Source organism: Rhinolophus hipposideros (genome assembly GCF_964194185.1).
Source record: "Rhinolophus hipposideros genome assembly, chromosome: 4".
NCBI classification, from domain to species: Eukaryota; Metazoa; Chordata; class Mammalia; order Chiroptera; family Rhinolophidae; genus Rhinolophus; species Rhinolophus hipposideros.
In genome coordinates, this window is record NC_138050.1 from 20571902 (window position 1) to 20586774 (window position 14873).

The following is a 14873-nucleotide window of genomic DNA, read 5'->3' on the forward strand; positions in this document are numbered from 1 at the left end:
TGCTTTCTGCAGCATCTCAGATGAGCCTCACAACAACTTTAGAGGTAGTGCTTTATTACGCTCATTTTACAGATGAGGAACAGGAGGGTTGGAACGGTTACGAAACAGCCCAAGACCCCACAGCCAGTAAGCAGAGACCAGCACTATAGTCCAGATCTGAGTCCAAGGTTCTAATCCTTATCTCTATACCCGACATGCCCAAATGCCCACAGCTAAAGGCCCTGAGCGTTCAGGAAATGAGGGCGCACACCAGCAACATCATCAGGCTCCCAGTAGCAAGATGAACTCCAGGCCTCACCCACTCGGGGAGGGTCTTCCTATGTCTACTGGCCTGTTCAGCATTGGTTTAAGAGCCAGGTACCTGGCTTCAGTTACTGCAGCTGAAAAGAGTTGGGGAAGGCAGGAGTCAAGAGGTAACAGCAAAAACACATAAGTAGTAAAAAATTCAGAAGTAAAAAAAAAATCTTCTATCCCAAATTTATAAAACAAACATTAGGATGGCAAACTGAGTTTTCCACTGTCTACTTGGATGTTTTTGACAAACACGTTACAGATTATCTTATTTTCCTCATCTTCAGGAATTTTCTAAAATGATTTTCTGGTGCTTCTTAGTCATTTAGGTCATTCTTAATGAATATGGTAAGCCCTGAGTGGAAACGGCTTATGTTTCATCCATATCAATTTCATGAAGACTTTTACCTGGAAGAAGTAAGGACACACCTTGCATACCAGTCACTATATCTCATAGGGAAGAATGTTGTTATGTTCAGATCTATGAAACAAGTTGAAACAGGCTTTCAGCCTGGGGACAACACGATTAATGTGGATTTGAGGCTGTTCCATATCCAGATACCAGACCCGATCCCTGCCTTTGGTACCAGAAGGAGAGCCCTGGGCACTTTGGGGGGCTTGTCCAGCCTCTAGAATTTGGGAAGCCAGGGTGCAAACCCCACTGGGGTTGCAGGAGCTGGGAAAGCGTGTGCGTGTAGGTAGGGCCAGCCCCGGGGGATGCTGGAATCAGTAGCCAGCGCAGGCAGCATGGAAAGACTTAGAGCATAACTTACTAAGGATGGATGGAGGCCTAATTCCAGAGGCAAAAAAAGAAGACTGGCAGCAGAAAATGGGCAGGCCTGAGTGCGCCAGGTGTGCCCACACCGATGGCCAGAGGAGACGATGCACAGCGTGGGCCAGTTACAAGTCATGGTGGAAGCCCTCAGATGAGGCCCTGGCTCCGGGGAGGGTTCAGACACACCCAAATGTGATTTCAAAGCAGCCCCCAGGCACTTCCTGCAGGGTTGGTCACTTCCAAACATAGGGTGATGATGTAACAAAGTACCACACACTGGGGGGCTTAGCACAACAGAAATGTATCGTCTCCATTCTGGAGGCCAGAAGTCGGATCAAGGTCTCAGACAGTCTCACAGGACAGAGATCGGCATTCTCACCGGCGGGCCAGCAGGGGGCACTGTGCCCAGTGCTGCCATGCAGGAAGCAGCTGAGCAGCCCCCAAAGTTGGTTCCTTCTCAGGGCTGTGAGGGAGAATCTGTTCCAAGCCTCCCTCCCTGCGTCTGGTGGTTTGTCTGCAATCCTCCGTGTTGCTTGGCCTGTAGAAGCGTCACCCCAGTCTGTGCTTTCCTTTCACATGACCTTCTCCCTATGTGTGCTGTCCCTAAATGTCACCCTTTTATAAGGACACCAGCCATGTTGGATTAGGGCCCACACTAATGACCTCATCTTTATTTAACTACATTTGCAAAGACTCTATCTCCAAATAAGGTCACATTCTGAGGTGGGGAGAGGGGGGGTTAGAACTTCAACATATCCTTTGGGGGGGGCACAATTCAACCCATGACACTCCTTGTCACCAGGCCTTTGAGCAGTTGGCACCTTCTCAAACCCAGCTGCCTGTTAGGTATTAAAAAATACCAATATCTGGACCCCACCCCTGGACATTCTGATTCACTTGGACTGGACTGGGGCCCAAGCATCTCTACTCTTCAAAGTTCTCCCAGGTGATCCAAAGACGAGGCCGGGTTTGAACACCTCTGTCCTAGGAGTAAAACAAGGGAAGGAGCCAGAGACACTCGGGCCCTCCTCTTTGGGTGGGCCCCACGGCAGTCTCACCCGTGGGGTAGCGGGGGGCACTGTGCCCAGTGCTGTCATGCGGGAAGCGGCTGAGCAGCCCCCAAAGAGCACTTGGACTGAAAACATCAGCTCTTTGGAACAATATTAAATAATGGCCCCTGGTGTTTTAGCATGAGAGAGTTCAGGGTTTTTGTGCTTTTCAACTACTAACTACACAAGGCAGAACAATCTTTCTCTCCATGATGATACATTTGCCTAGGCCTATCCTAAGGAGAGTCTTGATGATTTTTAGAGCATGTGACTGTCTGGCAGTCCAAAAGCCGAAGGTTTTAAGTGAAACTGAATATTATGGAGAAAAATGAGGCAGGCTCACCTTGCGGCAAGGTGAAACAGGAGCTTACAGCCACATCTTCAGCTCAAGATAAAGAAAAGCAATGGAAATCTAGATTCCTGTGACAAACTCCTTAAATACCCACAGGCCTGATTGTATGCTAGCCCAAATAATTTTGCTCTATTTTTAAACACTGTTGAATCAAAACTAAATTAATATGGACTCAAATTTGAAGGGAAAAAAAGGGACCAACATCCATAATGAACTGACAAACTAATTAATGTATCTGAACAGAGGAAGGAAACCATAGAAACAGATTGGATATCATGTGGATTTCATTCATATGAGGGAGAAAGCAATTGAAATATTCTTGGGCAAATTAATTAAATTTATAATGCACCCAGAATGCATGTTATTCTAGCTTCCTGCTGAGTTCCATGGTAGCAGTTTACGTTACCTTCTGACCAGCAAATACTTCTTAAATGTATTCTGAAAATGTGTTTTAGAAGCAGGGCAGGAAAGACAAGCATGCAGTGGATCTTTGTTACTGGGCCTGAATCTACAGGACATTCAAATTCAGGTCCTGGCAGAATCTGGGTCACACTGCCTGAGGACCAGGCCCACCCTGGCTTCTTCTTTGCCCCCTCTGTCCTCTAACCATCCACCCATGGGCTGGGCAGGCTCATATATCACCCTGGGGATAACCAGCGTCACTGGTGCTGAAGCCAGTGAGCCCAGCCCAACGGAAGAAGAGATGGATGGCGGAGGTCTCTTAGCTCCCCTTCCATTGTGTCTCAGAGATAGTTACCCACCTGGCCCATGCTAAAAGCTAGCCCCACGTCCAAGCTGAGGTTAGCAGGTGATCTTGTGAATTTTATAAGACCAAAAATTTAGACATAATTTGGCTAATTCAACTATTAGGCAGGTTCCTCTCAAAGGAATCTGAAATGGACTTTGTGAAGTATATTATTTTTGCTTTGCAAATTTATCTTGGTCAGTGAGTATTTATAACCAAAATAATGTTATTTTGGTTATAAATAACAAAACCCACTTTAGGGGGAAAAAAAGGAATTTGTTGGAAGGATAATCTTAGGAAATTCTAAGGAAAGTTGAAAAACTGGGGCTCAGAAAAGAGAACCATGACAGCTTAAAGCCCATAGCAGGAGATTCTAAAGCTTCACTCTTGCTGTTCTGCCCTAAATAGGGCTCAGTTCCCACCCCCAGCCTTTGAGTCTCTCAGTCCTAATCTCAAGAAAGAGAAGCCAATAGGCCACTGTGGGCCAGGTGTTCACCCTTGGCTGATTACCTGGGTCAAGGTTACTGTGTCCTGTGGTCCAAATCTGGCTACCAGGGTCCTACCCTGTGGAGCTGGTCATGCTGTGGAAGGGGCTCTGCAGCCATCCGTATATCTGTCCGCTAGCCAGCAAGGATATGGGAAGTCAAAGCCAAGTGCACCATATGTGTTTATGGCCTTGGTCACATGTGAGTTCCCCTCTGCTGTGTGTGTGTGTGTGTGTGTGTGTGTGTGTGTGTGTGTGTGTGTGTGTGTGTTTCCTCACCACTAACCCCCAATCCTTCCCAGCAACTCCAAGTCAAGAAGCAAGCATTCCTCTGCTGGCTCCCACAGTGCCTCCCTGATGCCCCTATTTAGTGCTAAGCACACCCCTGGTCAGCCTCCTAGGTGGTCTCCTGAAGACTGTACTTTGCCTCCAGTCAAGGCCCCACCCGGCTTCCACAGCACCCACCCCACATGCAGGTCTAACCAGGCCACTCTGCTGCTCAGACACTTTAGGGATGGAACATGCCTTCCCTGGAAGGAAACAGGACCCCTGTGCTAACAGCCTCCAGCCTTGTCCAACATTGCCTCTCCTCCTAGAACCTCTCCTGCCTGACACTCTGCACTCCACTCGGGGCTCCTGCAGGCCCTGGGAACAACTGCCAATGCATTCGCCACAGGTTGGACGTGTAACGTATGTGCTGTCTCCTCCACCTCCAGGTTCAAAGGAACATATCATACACACACACACACATACATACGTACATACATATAATTTATTATAAGGAATTGGCCCATGTGGTTATAGAGGCTGAGAAGCTGCTCTTCTTATCTCATAGAGAAGTTTTGGAGTAAAAAGTAATATCTATGTAGTATTTTGAACTCCTTGGCATTGGGGCGGGGGTGACCAAATATCCATTAAAAGAGTCATTCTCCCTCTCATCCTACAATACAACAAATATGTATTGGACACCTTCCACAGGCCAGACTGTTCTCAGAATTGGGAAACCAGATATGAACAATAAAGTACTTAACCCCATCCCCATAGAGGGCCGTGTCCAAGAACTCCAAACACAAACCACCAGTACCCCATACATCCGCTAACCATTAGTCTCCTAAGTATTTTTGGTAACATATTTTCAATGAAATGCTCCCAAAGGAAAGTGGCACTACCCTGCTTCTAGGTAGTGCCTAGGTAGTACACAAGAAGCCAGGTGTACTGGAAAATGCAAATGAACCTAAAGACATACTGAGACAAGCAATGGGTGGTAAGTGTAGTCCACTGTCTAGTCTGTGATACGTGAAGGGAATTTTTGAAAAGGAGGCCTCACCCTCCGTTTCAGCAGGCATGAACACAAACCTCTTTGCTCCGCTGAAAACTGATAAACAAGGTCTTCCACCAAAATCATTCCTTTGCTTATAAACATGCTTTTCTCAAAAGTAGTTAGAGTTATGAACATGCTTGTCCCCGATACCAATAAGTATATGGCCCCTTCAAAGGAGATAAACAAACATCTGCTGTACCCCAAAGTCATAAACATGCTTTGGTTGGTACAGAAAATTATGGAGTATATTGTTAAGTTGAGGAAACTTGCAAAGAATGTATAGAGCCCATGGTTAATAGCTTATGTAATTTGGGTACAACCAATACAGCGAATGTCACTGCGAACCAATGCACACGAGGCAGCGCAGAGTGTGCAGGCTCCCCATTTGCCATATAGTCCCTGGCTGCCAGACCACGTGAGCGCTGACTCCCTGAATCTCCCCAGAGTGTCTGAGCTGCTCGGTCCACCACGTGCTGACCACAGAAACTCCTGCCTTGAGGGAAAATGGACACCAAGGCCTCCACAAGTGGAGACCCTTGGAAGCAAAGGCTGAGACTGAGTGGTGGCCAAAGCAGAGAGGGGAAGCCGGCCCCAGACAGGTGGGCATGGCTTCCATCCCCACCCCTCTTGCTGGCCTGCAGGGGCTCCTGAGCTTGTTGAAGAAAATAAATGCATGAACCTTCTTAGGATAAGTGGTGTTTGTGCACAATGGTTCCTACTCCTTGACATCCTAAATGTGGGTTCTTGTTTTGACTTGAGGTATCATTCCTCAGAATAAATGACCATCACATCATTATATGCATTGCCAAGCCCCACAAGGAGGTGTGGGGAGCCCATCAAGTGTGAAATTCTCCATTTCTTCCCAAACAGTCAGGTTTGGGCGCTGTTGGAATGAGTCCGCTCTGAGGGGTCGTGCCGTGCCATTTAAGGCGTGACGTTTTCCCGAGGAGTGTAACCTTGCGATAGGACCTGACTTCTCCCCCAGGACCTCTACCCTCACAGCCTCAGCTATCCTGCTGATGGGGCTTCCTCACCCCAAAGGCCACCCTGAGCCCTCCCCAGGATCTGCCTGTGTCTGCAGCCCAGCACCCTCTTCCCAATTGGCTTGCTGGGTTCAGGACACTGGGGGGATGAATCTGTGCTTGGCGTTGCTATTCACTCAGACATTATGCCTCTCACTTTTGTATCCAGACCTTCCAGAACAGAGCCAGCACCTGTGGTTACTTTGTGCTGCCCTCCTCCCCGGCACTCTGACCCTTCCCTCCGTCACCCCACTGCCAACCAACCTGCATCACTATCACTGCTGTGTTGAAAATAGAAATAATAATAATGTTTTTAAATCTCACTCCCACCTACTGCCACCTCCTGATCTCCTGTAAGGGCATGTTAACTGAATGTGCGTGCTAGGAATTCTGCCTCTGCTTTTCAAATATCCTCTTCATGTTGTCACTTTGGGATCTCACCACCCCATTGCAGCAGCGGGCTGGACGATGGAGGTGTGGCCTCCCTGACACCCACAGTCGGGGTGCTGTGAGAGCTGGGCCCCCTAGTGCAGGACATGAACCCCACACACCACGGTGCTGTTTTCAATGTCAGAGCTTTCACAAAATGCTTTAAACTTATTTTAATTGTTCTGCCTACTCTCCACCCCTTACCTCTTCTCCCGCCTCTCCCCACAAAAAAACAAAACAAAACCAAAAAGCGTTATAATTTGTTTTAATGTGCAATTTGCATGCAGAATGAGAATTAATTGTGTTGAAGTATCCACCTCGCACTGTGTTCCCAGGCTCTTCCTGTAGTTCTCAGGGTCTTCCCAAGGACCACGCTGCCCTGTTCCCCAGCTCCGCTGGGCAGCATTAGTTTAAAGCCACCATTTAATGATTTATCAGATCCCCGCCACGTTGCCACCCTCGCTCCTCTCATAAACCCCTGCACAGCTTCTTAGTGGCTCATGATTTTTTCTCAGGTTGTACCTCCATGTGATCAGCAGACATTTCTGATGTGGTTGGTTGAGGCCACAAGAATGGTGTGTGGGAAACGAAGAGGACACAGCCACACAGCCTGTACAGGAATCACAGTCATGGGGCCATAGCCCAGTGGCATCACCTGGGAACTCCCTTTCCAGGTCTCAGGTTTCAGGGCCACCTAAGTGTGTGTCTGTGATCTGCCAGAGTCTCTTCAGTGTATATGAATTGATTTGGGCAGCTTGCCCACACGGCTGTCCAGCCATGTCATCCAGTAGCCAGCAGAGTCCTGCTCAACCTCCAGAAGCATGAGAAATAAGTTCCTATTAAGTCACCTAATCTGTGGTATTCTGTCATAGCAGCTCGAGCTAAGACATGAACTAACAATGATAAATCAGAAGTGGCTCCCTCAAGTCCTCCTCTGAGAAGACTTGTAGGTCAAGGCCAAGCTCATAGAAAAGACTGTTGTAATACATCAGTGATGCCCACAGCTTCATGGGTGAAGAAGGACAGTTACATGTGCTGGGCTTGCAGCCCTGGGTTGATTTTTCCTATTGACCACACCTGCCAATTCCTGAACCATGATACTGGATTAGTGAGGAACAGCCTCACCTGTGTACTCATAGCAACCCAAGTGACAGAGGGGAAAACATGGAATAATCCCAACTCTCTCTTTTTTTTTTAATCCAACTATATAAAAGTTGGCAAAATGCTCATTATAAAGGAATTTGTAAGAAAGTAACACCAAAAGCAAGATATAAAGAATCAGAACAGCCAAACACTTTGGTGCTTGTTTTCTATTTTCAATCTTTGTTACTCTCTGCTTACTTTGCTGTTTATGTGACTATTCTCCAAGCTAAGTAATAATTGCTTTTAGCTTATCCCAAAGCCTTATTTGGAGCTGGTTTTGAGGCAGAATTTCTATTCATACCAGTTCTAGAACCAAACTGGACTGTAGGACAGCTGGGCTAAGCATTAGAGCTTGTCAGTAGGAACAAGCCCATGATAGGCCCTTAGCATATGGCCCCAGCATTTATATTGTCCCCAGATACCGTCCACCTCTTTGTCATTTAGTCTCTTACTTCTGTTTCACAGCACATGCCTTCTTTCTCAAAATCTACACTTTCAACTTGTCATAACCACAAATATCATTCTCCTGAATCAGAACCAAAATATGAGGGGGGTAAATCACCACGACTCTTTCTAACATCGGCCCAGCACTGCCTCTAATTCAGTGCCATCCACCCTTCATTAGAATCGGACCATGTCAAACATGTATTGGTCACATCAGCTACTTCTCTTTGACACTTGCAAACATTTACCATTTTACATTCTATAGTTTTTTCACAGAAAAAAATAATTAAGAGTTGATAAGCCACAAAATTTCTTAGCAAGATGGCGGAGTAAATAAATACTGCCTGCATCCTTCCATGAACACATTAAAATGACAACTAAATTGTGTAACAGTCAACCTGAAGAACCATCTGAAGTCTAGCTGAACAGAAATCCTATAACTAAAAATATAAAGAAGCCACAAGGAGACTGGTAGGAGGGGCAGAAATGCGGAACAGGCCCCAAAACTCCATGTGGAGGTTGAGAATCAAGAGGAATATCTCAGCTGTGGAGGTTGCCCCCAGAGGAGCAAAGGACCCCAGCCCCCACACCAGGCTCCCCAGCCTGGAGTACTGGTGCCAGCAAGAGGAGCCCCCACAACATCTGACAGAAAAACAGTGGGAATTCCAACCGTTCAGGTAGGACAGAAGGCTGCAGGAAACCCAGATGTCCTCTTAAACCGCCCGCGCACAGACTCACTCACTCACAAGTACTCACCTTGGGCTCTGGTGAAGAGACAGTGACTTGGCGGGCCTCAGAGACATACGGGGTGGATGCAGACTGAGGTGTGCGGCTTCAGGGGAAAACTGGAAGACAGTCAGCATTTTCCCTTTGAAAAGTCCTCCTTCCGTGAGGCCTACAGATGGGCGTCATCTTGCCAATGCTGAGCCTGCCCCACAGAGGCCAAGTCTGAATCTGATTGGCCTGGTGAGCTCCACTGCTCCACCACGCTAACTCAGCTGGGACCACCCCCACCCAAATTGTGCACAGCTGGAGGCATTTTGCTGTGAGTGGCCAGCCGCACCCACATTGCACTTTCTCTTGGAAAACTGTCAGAGTTTGGCAAGCCCCAGGCAGGCAGTGACTGGCCTCAGTGTGCTCTGAGACTTTTGCTGAGTCACTCCAGGCTCAGCACTGGCAGCAAAACAGAATTTACATTAACCTTTTAACTACAATTCTCCCCACTCTAGTGACTCCCTGAGACCCTGCCTCACCCAACTTGCTTACTACATGAGGCATTATCTGCAGCTGAGCCTTTAGGGAGCCAGCAGATAGCAGCAGGCCCTCTGGGTGTCCTGGCTTTTTGCAGAGTTACCCCAGGCCCGGCACTGCTGTCAGCCATCCTCGGTTCATAGTGAAGCCTTTCCCACATGCCTCCAGGCTTAGCACAGGCAGTGAATAACTGTGGATCACTTTATAGCTCCTACCCAGGTAGTCCCCAGCTGGTCACAGACAGTGGGTGACCTGGTCCCGCACCAGAACTCCTCCCAAGAGGGCCCAAAACCATCATACTTGAAGGTTGGCTTCAAACCACAGCAGAGCACCACCCAAATACCCTCACAAGTGGCACACACAAAGGGTGGTCTCAACAGGCACCAGAGCCCCTAAGGCAAATTACACTGTGTGTGGGAAGCTCCCTACACAGCAGCCCATAAGCTGTGGACATGACCAAACCCCACAGCTAATCAGCCTGAGGGTCAATCCCACCCACTGATGTGCCAATAGCAATCAGGCTCAACTATAACAGGAGGGTACACACAACTCACACAAGGGACACTCCTGGAGCACCTGGAGCAGGTGACCAGGGAGATTGTGCCACTGGGCCCCACAACACACCTACTACATTAGGTCACCTGGCCAAGACTGGAGACATAGCAAATATTCCTGATACATAGAAATAAACACAGCGAGGCAGCCAAAATGAGGAAACACAGAGATGTGTCCCAAATGAAAAAAAATAGGAGAAAAATCCAGAAAAAGAACTGAACAAAATGGAGTCAAGCAACCTACCAGAGACAGAGTTCAAAACAATGGTTATAAGGATGCTCAAAGAACTTAGTGAGAACTTCAAGAAAGAGACAGCAAGCATAAAAAAGGACATAGAAACCATAAAACAGAACTAGTCATAAGCAAAGAATACAATAACTAAAATGAAGAATGAACTAGAAGGAATCACCAGCAGACTAGAGGAAGCAGAGGATAGAATAAGCAATTTGGAAGACAAGGTAGCAGAAAACACCTAATCAGAACGGCAAAAAGAAAGAATCCAAAAAAATGAGGATAGTTTAAGAGACCTCTGGGAAAACATCAAGCTAAACAGCATTCTCATCATAGGGGTACCAGAAGGGGAAGAGAGAAAGCAAGAGATTGAGAACCTATTTGAAGAAATACTGACTGAAAACTTTCCTAACCTGGTGAAGGAAATAGACATACAAGTCCAGGAAGTGCAGAGAGTCCCAAACAGGATGAACCCAAATAGGTCCACACCTAGACACATTATATATGATTAGAATGGCAAAAAATAAAAACAAAGAGAGAATCCTAAAAGCAGCAAGAGAAAGGCAACTAGTAACTTACAAGGGAGCTCCCATAAGATTGTCAGTTTATTTCTCAACAGAAACTTTGCAGGACAGAAGGGATTCACACAAAATATTCAATGTGATGAAAAGCAAGGCCCTACAATCAAGGATACTCTACCCAGCAAGGCTATCATTTAAAATTGAAGAACAGATAAAATGTTTCCCAGATGAAAAAAAAGTTAAATGAGTTCATCACCGCCAAACTAGTATTACAAGGAATGTTAGAGGGTCTTCTTTAAAATGGAAAAAAAAAAAAATCAAAATTATGAATATAAAATGTCAATAGCTACATATTTATCAATAATTACTTTAAATGTAAATGGATTAAATGCTCTGAATAAAAGACATAGGAGAGATGAATGGATAAGAAAACAAAACACTTACATATGCTGCCTACCAGAGACTCACTTCATATTGAAAGACACACAAAGACTGAAAGTAAAGGGATGGAAAAAGTAATTTCATGAAAATGGAAATTAAAAAAACAAACAGAAATAAAAATGAAACAACAGAAAAAGATGGGGTAGCATACTTTTACCAGACAAAATAGACTTTACAACAAAGGCTATAACAAGAGACAAAGAAGGACCCAGTAACCCCACCTCATGGTATTTATCTGAAGAAACTCAAAACGCTACTTCAAGGGGACATGTGTATCCATACATTCATTGCAGCATTGTTTACAATGGCCAAAATGTGGATGCAACCTGGGTGCCTCCTGAAGGGGAAAGACAGTGGGCACCCTCTCAGTACAACCCCAGAGAAGCAGCCCACACACCATAGAAGAGAAGTCTGTGTCTTAATTATGTTCCAACTGAATGAAAGTGCAATGCTTCTATCCATCACATTAGTTTGGTAGACCTCTTGGTTTGGAAGTGATGTGTTTCTGCCTGTAAGAAATTGGGTTGTGAAAAATTAAAAATCATTAAAAGGGCACTGTCTATAGCAATCTGTCTATAGGTGATAGCTGCCCTGGTGAATGTCTGCAGATGTACACACATTATAAACCAATAGAGTCTGAGCCGGCCACCAAATGTCTTAGAATCCACAGCCAAGAGGGATTTAAAGAGACCCTAGGCTACTGACAGACACCACCAAGTCTGTGACAAAGTGTATGAGCTCTGGAGTCAAGACGGTCTTAGGTTCTCTAACTGTTCCCACAATCCCCTGGACTGGTATATGAAGTTCAAGCCTTAGTTTTATCATCTGCAAAATGGGGATAATAATACTTTATTCAGGATTGCTGTGAAGACTCATTGCAATTGTGAATGGAATGTATATAGGAGTACAAGGAACACAGTAAGCACTCATTTATGTCCACTATTTTTGTTGTTAGAATTATGAATAAATATCTCCCAGAATGGAGCCTCCCTTGGCAGTGGAACCAATAACCCAGCAAGGTAGAAACAAGCCTGATAATTTCCGCTGAAGTGGCAGAGAGCACAGGGACTTACTCAGGGTCACAGCTGAACACACAAAAGAAGAATCAGTTGCAGTTCATCTTTCATTCATTCATTCATTCATTCATTCATTCACACTTTGAGAAGTTTAACCTATACGGGAAATCTTTTTTGTGTCTTAAGTTTTTCTAGCATTTTTTTTCTTGAGAATGCTTTTTAAAAACAATTTTGTACATTCTTAGAGTTAGGAAGGAATGTTCACAGAAGTGACACAGCCAGACCCTTTCTCATTTGGGAAATCTTTTTATAAGCATCTCCCCCACTCCACCGCTGGCAAATGGTGAATCAGGTTCTGCTCAAATAACCACGGCTACAGGGAATTCATGGTTTTGGAAGACAGTCCTTGCAAGTGACTGCAGTCCTCCTCATGGGTCACTCTTTCTCCTCAAAACCATCAAAATCAAAACTCTGCACCCAGTGGACAAGACTCTGTGTCCCATGAGAGCTGAGCCCAAGTTGCTGGTTCACTGCGACATCCACAGGACATAGCACTGTGTCTTGGGAACTGGTAGACAGCAAGAGATATTTGTTGGATGGATGGATGGATGGATGGATGGATGGATGGATGGATGGATGGATGGATGGGATGCCCTCTCTGGGTGCTACAGAATAAGTTATACATATTTATTCCCCCATCATACTGAGTCCAAGGCATGCAGTAATGCTTTTCTATCTAAATTAAAGATTTGAGGAGATTTCATGTGAAACAATTATAGAACTGTAACTATCCTAAGTCCTATAAACTACCCTAGGCTTGAGTGTCAGCAATAAAAATCTGCTTTAAAGTGAATTACCCACTGCTGATTACAGGAGTATGAGTAGCCTGTCGGATGAAAGACAGTCTCATTCATTTTCAATTATTAACACTAACAGGTGCCTGAGAGACATTTACTAAGAATTGCATTCATTTCCAGGGCAGCCAGATAGCTCAGTTGGTTAGAACGCAAGCTCTGAGCAACAGGGTTGCCTGTTCGATTCCCACATGTGCCAGTGAGTTGCACCCTCCACAACTGGATTGAAGACAACGAGCTGCAGCTGAGCTTCCGGAGGGGCAGCCCAATGGCTCAGTTGGTTAGAGCGAGAACTCTTAACAACAAGGTTGCTGGTTCAATTCCCACATGGAATGGTGGGCTGCACCCTGTGCAACTAAAGATTGAAAACAGCGACTGGACTTGGAACTGAGCTGCGCCTTCCACAACTAGATTGAAGGACAATGACTTGGAGCTGGTAGGCCCTGGAGAAACACACTGTTCCCCAATATTTCCCCAAAAATAATTGGGAAAAATTGCATTCATTTCCAAACGTTGTCTTCTTTAATCTTTAACAATATAACCTATCATCTATTTTGAAGTTTATACAATGCCTATGACCTTAATGGAAATGTATGTAATTCTGAATTGGTCACAAGGACAGACTTTGGACACAATCTATTTATACTTTCCCCAAATGTACATTTACTCATTGGCAACACAATTTCTTTCTCACATTAAGTCATTGAATTAATTAACTGTTATCTCTGAGAAGAACAAGATTGTTAATAGTGCTAATATTACATATAAATAAACAAGTGCATTCACTTTTATTAATAATAAGGCAAGTCACTCTATTCCCAACTGACTGTGCATATCTTGCCATGTTTTCTTTCTCTTTTGCAGAATTTGATTTGCTAAAACTTTCAAGTGCCCCATGACTGATGTATTGTTTTCTTCACAGGAGGAGGGGAGAAGCTGTCATACCTGGTACCCAGTAAACGCCCTGAGGGCAGAGTTATCAGTGGAATTCCTCAAAATGACAAAGGGCTACCTGAGGGGTTCCTGGCTGGTACAACCATGTCACAGCCGAAGAAAGCTTGATGGGTGTGGCTGGCTCCCTCCCCAGGGCCTGCTCTGTTTCTGAGCTGAGCTTTGCTGGCTGGGACTGTGCTCCTTCTCCTGGCTCCCAGCAGGACCTCTGGCTGCAGGAATTTGGACTGAGTGGTAGAGACATGGCTGGCAGAGATGGCAATTGCCAGCTTCCTCCCTGCGCTGTCTTGTGATTCAAACAGATTTTGCTCCACTTTTTAAAAAGGGGAGCACGTTACTGCCGGAGACCCACAGAACAGAGCCTAGCAAGGAAACGCAATGGTCTGGTAGAAGTCAGTGAGTAACCAGCTTATCCATGGAGAATGGTGGCAAGGGTTTGTTCAAGGGGAGCGCAGGGGCCTGCAGGTGTGATGGCTGAGTGTCCCAGTGGGAGGTGATAGGAGCTGTAAGAGCACTGGGACTTGGTCATTTTACAAAGAACCCTGGGCTGGGATCTGCTACCTCCAAACACACACGCAGAAAGAACCCACACACACATACATCACACCCCTACGGTACTCAGTCATCCAAGGACTGCCTTTGTGCCTGGCTGCAGGAAGAGTTGTAAGGAAGAGCATGATTTTTCATCATGGGCCTTTATCTGAAGTAAACTTCTCATAGGAAGTGACTTTGGACTGGGACTCTCTCTCAACGAACGACCCTGTCTGATACCAAAGTTAGACAACGGCCAAAATGGCTGCAGGCTCTATGTGTGGCATAGTCATTAAAATCACTGTTCACGTTGCCTTTCTCTTCTTTGCATTAATTTCCAGCTAAGTCCTCTCTTTTTTGGAGGGGGACGTTCTGTGATAGGAGCTATGTTTGTATTAATGTAATTCCAATCTCTGTGAAAAGGCTCTTTTTTATAAAAATAATTCACATCACAAGAATTCTGATAT